Source organism: Alosa sapidissima, chromosome 20 (assembly GCF_018492685.1).
Source record: "Alosa sapidissima isolate fAloSap1 chromosome 20, fAloSap1.pri, whole genome shotgun sequence".
NCBI classification, from domain to species: Eukaryota; Metazoa; Chordata; class Actinopteri; order Clupeiformes; family Clupeidae; genus Alosa; species Alosa sapidissima.
In genome coordinates, this window is record NC_055976.1 from 26,191,883 (window position 1) to 26,197,226 (window position 5,344).

Below are 5,344 nucleotides of genomic sequence, written 5' to 3' on the forward strand. Positions count from 1 at the left end.
GTCTGGATATACTGTACAAGTTTATTCACATACAGTACTTACTATGTCATGATCGATGACCAGCTAACCTCTGACCATGTTGCTTCTGTCGCCCGGTTATGCTGCTTTGCACTGTTTAATATAATGACAATGAGACAGTATAACCCAACACGCCACTCATCTCCTAGTACAGACCATGGTTATCTCACAGATTGACTACTGCAACATACTCCTCACAGGCCTTCCAGCTTGTGCTGTAGAAATGCTACAGACGGTCCAGAACGCTGCGGCCCTTCTGGTCTTCAATCAACCAAAAAGGGCACGTCACCCCACTGTTCATGGAGCTCCACTGGCTTCCCTTAGCCGCCCGCATCACATTCAGATCACTAATGCTTGCATACAAAGTGATTGTTGGGTCTGCACCCAGTTACTTAAGTGCTCTCATAAAGGCTCATGTTACCCCTTGACCACTGCGCTCCTCCAAGGGTTGTCTGGCACTGCTGCCCCCACCCCCACGGCAATCCAGACTTTTTTCATCCTTGGTCCCCTGATGGTTGAACATTCCGTCCCTCTCTGTCTTCAAAAAACTCTTGAAGACACTAGCCTACTCTTCCAAGAATACCTCCTCTCCTAACGCTTCTGACAACCTCACACACCTGATACACACTTACCATGCTCTCCTCTCCTCTACCTCCTTCCTCTCCACTTTCCTCTCTTCCCTTCTCTACCTCCTCTTCCACCACTTCTCCTCCTACCAAACTTTGACTGGTACTATAGGCACTCTATCCTGGACCATAGGAATTATGACTGCATCTGTCATAGGTGCAGTGGTAATTCCTATGGTCTCCTCTGCACTATACTGTATCTTAAATGTTATTTTATTGCTGTAGCTGTAGCTCTGTAGGCCAAGCTTACATGTAGCTTATTATATTGCTGTAAATTTCTTTGGGATTAAAGCATCTGCTAAATGAATACATGTGCTACTGACAGAAGACTAAAATGACTCTAGTGAAACAATATGGGATGACTTGGTCATGGTGAATGCATAGACCAGTAAAATATGATGCCAGTTTATTAGATTGTGATACATAGCTTGGCATGACTGCAGGGTCGTGTTAGCCTTGGAACACCCAGATCTTCACAATTGTACAATTGGGAGTGTGTCTGGAAATGTTTCATTGACATACGACTTTAAGCAGAGGCGTAACTAGCAGTGAAATTAAACTTAAATTGGTACATTAATTTGCCGAAAGTTCGTATGGGTAGACCATCCCCAGGCTAGAGTAGTGTAGGCGCCCTCCTGAATGCATTACGCCAGTGTACTCCGCTAGATGACGCTATACGCCATATTTTGCAGCCCGAACCATGCTGTCCTCCATCGTCCCACAATTCTCAGAGTGTGCCAGCCATTGACAGCAACGCTGCAGCTCCTCCGCTTGCCTAGTTACCAAGTGGAAAAACATTCATTGCTGTTTCTTCTCTCCTGCATTTAAAGTAACTTCCAAGTAAGTACGCAAATGTCGGTTTTTAAGTAGACGCTAGTTTGGAGGTTGGTTGGCCAGATTAGTTAAACAAGCAATCATATCCTTCCGTGAACGTTACGTTGTTAGTCATCATGTTAGACATGTCACGTTAGCTTGGCTTCTGCAGCCAAAGCTGCTCAAAACACGGGACATGCTATAGCAATAGATAGCTTTGGTTAGCTAGCTTGCTAGCAGTGTGTGAAGTTTATAACTTAAATGTGAATTGATGGTAGGTTCAGATATTAAGCATATCAGTCACACAGACTCTGAATAATGACGCATTTTATTGACTCAGACAACTTACGTGGGTTTTCAGGCTGGCGGAGCTCTTAAAGCAACGTTTAAGTTCTCAGTTAGTGAAAACTAGTTAACGTTAGCTGGTTAAGTTAACATTACTTCATCTGGAAAGATGTGTAGTCTGAAGGGTTTTCGTAGCAAGCTAGCTAACCACTGGCTACCCTTGCGGCTGAGTTTAGGCTACCATAACGATAGGCAGCTAATGCTACCCTCAGGCGAGTAGCTAACTTTCGGTGACTTCAACGTCAAAGTTAACTGGGAGAGCAGTCAAAGACTTGTACGCGAATGTTTCCTGAAATAGGCCTAGCTGCTACAGAATTGTCATTCATGACTACAGCTGAGGGAAACGTGTGCAGATTTGGTTCCAACTTTGGATTTTGCAATATGTAGCCTACTTACAACACCAATATCGTTAACAAAAACTTTTTCCTGGAGAAATAAGAGAATAGGTTGTTGTAACTTGTGGGTGTCCATTAGTGATACTACATGATTACTTCGAAGGGGATGCTTGAAGAGGCGTGGCGTGTATTATTAGCATAGTCGGTATGCATCATCCCACCTCATGCCTTCCTGTAGTTAATTGTTTTGTTTTTTATTTGCCTTGCACCACTGCATATTGCCTAACCAGACATTAGTGAAATTACTTCAGTTGGTTAGCAATGTATTTATATTTGTTATACAAATATCCCCCTCTTCCTCCGTCCACTCATATGTTCTACTAAACTGGGTAAATTGGGCTAAAACCTCGTATAAGCTCTGGTTATCCATCTGGTAAATAACTGAGGTTGACCAAAGTAGTTATATTAGATATTCCATGTAACCTACCTATTGATATTTGCTTGGTGCTTGCTAGACTGCTTGGTCCTTGCTAGACTTCGTGCCCTTTTCGTTGCAAACCTCCTTATGGTACACTTCTGGCAAATCTGGCAGTTAATAATTGTGTTTTGGGTTGGTAAAGGCCTTGGTCCACCTGTCACCTCTTGATCAAGTCCACAGTATGGTAAACATATGCCTAATTTTTATAATGGACAATGGAACAAAGTTACTCTCAAAATCCCAAGCCTTCAATAATATTTTGTAGATTGTAGTATGGATTTGACTTTGATGTTGATGCTTGAGAGATTTCTTAATTGTAGGCCTATCACAGATGAGGCTATTTACCTGATAAGGGTTGTTGCAGTGGATGATGGTGGCTGTATCTCTGAATCGTTACTACTGAAGTTGTTTTTTTGGGAAGAAGGGCAGTGTTCACTCTTTCCTTTTCTCTTTCTGTCTTTTATTTTAAAGAAAACCAGAGTGAATAATGTGGCTCTCCATTTATGCTGCTTTGATGATCAGATAATTATCTGGGTCATCAGCATCGGCTTCAGTTGTGACGTTGGCTACAAAGAACCTGCAATTTTTGTCCATCAAACCTGCATTGTCCATGTGTCATTATTCTTACTTTTGCCTCCATCTCTTGTCCAGGCTTTTATAATCACATTCAAGGGTTGTTTTTTTTAAAAATCTGTACTGCATTCTGAAATTGACATGATTTCTATGCTTTTGATGGCATGGAGGCATGTAATTAGAGGGAAAATGGTTGGCAGCCATGGTTTTTCATCAGCATCTTTTTTCCCTCTTCTGTCAATGGGTTGGTGACTTGTGAACTATACACAAACCGCTCTACAAAGTATGCTTAGATCAAGCAATAAATTAAATGCATTTACAAATTATTGTGCTGCATCACTGGGATGGAGAGCTGCATCATGCACATAAGTACAGCCTAAGATAATTTGCAATGCTTTTTTTTATTTTTATTATTATTCAACATGCATTAGTGATTGGCATGTTTTGACTTTGTTGTTCACAGAGGAAGTAGGTCTATTCATTCTAGTAAGCTTGATGCTAATAACATCCTAATTAGCCTACTGCTAATCATAACTGGCTGATATTTCAAAACAAGTCGGCTGAAATATTTGAGCTTAAGCCTATTTTACTGAATGTCTTCAAAACCAACCAGTCCTCTAGCACCCCGCCTCTATCTGTAACACGGTAAACACCTTCAAAGCTCAGGCCTTCTGCTATTCTGAGTTAATGAAATATTGCACATTACATGTAATTCTGTGGCAGATATTTCTACCTGTTTCTCTGTAGGATGCTGCCATGTTCCTATGCAATGTTTATGGCCCATTGATTATTACCCAGACAAGACTACCAGGCTATTTCTGAGACATTTATTAACATTTATTCAGACTTCAATTTTCTTTGATCAACAAAGTAGCCCACTGCTAAGTTACCCTTATTAGCATCGTGTGAGATTTGTTTTGAAGCTACTTATTGACTATCAAAAGTCAACAACAGTAGACACAAGAAGCAGTCTCTAACCTAAAGGCTGAATTTGGTTCTGACTTAAAAACATTAGGCCCATGTTTGTTTTACATGAATTTGCCTCAATACCCAGTACTTGACATTAATATCGGTCAGAAAACTTAGCCTCAAAGAGTAGCCTGTGACACTATCTAAATCTGTCTTTGATATTTTAATGAAACTGATGATTAAAGTTGTTACTGAGAGCTCGTTAGTTGCATTGTGTTGCCTGAGATCATGATGCCATGAGCAGCATGCTCCTCATGGTTGTATTCATTGGCATGGTTTTATCCAGAGTCCGACCTTTTAAAAGAGGGCATTTGCAGAGAGAAAAAATAGTCACATGTTAGTGCCTTTGCATGCTCTGGGGTCTGGCTCCAATGAAATATTAGCCGATGGCTACACACCATTCAGTATCATCATTCAGGCTGTCATGTTTGTTTTGTATTTTTGTGCTCATAGAAAAATTATAGCCAGACTTTGCCCCTAATTGATTAAAAAGACTGACAATGTTTTTGTGAAAACTCATTTAAAAAAAACATGCTGTGTGCTGCAGTTGGTGTTTTCCATCAAAGGAAATGAGATTGTTTGTCATGTTTGGGCACTGATGTTTTAATTAAATTCATGTAGTTGTTGATTTGAGGGCTCATTTGGCTGGAAACAAGTGATTGATCATTGTCAACTGCTCAGACTAATCGGAGGATATTTTAAAACCCTCTGAGTATTTATACAGTGTATGATGCTCTGATAGGTCATGGCGGATCATTGGGTTGTGTGTGTATGATGCTGTGATAGGTCATGGCGGATCATTGGGTTGTGTGTGTATGATGCTGTGATAGGTCATGGCGGATCATTGGGTTGTGTGTGTGTATGATGCTGTGATAGGTCATGGCGGATCATTGGGTTGTGTGTGTATGATGCTGTGATAGGTCATGGCGGATCATTGGGTTGTGTGTGTATGATGCTGTGATAGGTCATGGCGGATCATTGGGTTGTGTGTGTATGATGCTGTGATAGGTCATGGCGGATCATTGGGTTGTGTGTGCAGACTGCAGAGACATTTTCCATACTCTGGGCATAGACTTCAGTGTTTCCCAGAGAATTGAATTCCATTTGTGGTGGTTGGTTTACAGAATTAACTTGAATGCAACCGTTTTTAACAAATTAGTACAGCGTGGTTATGATACTAACCAGAT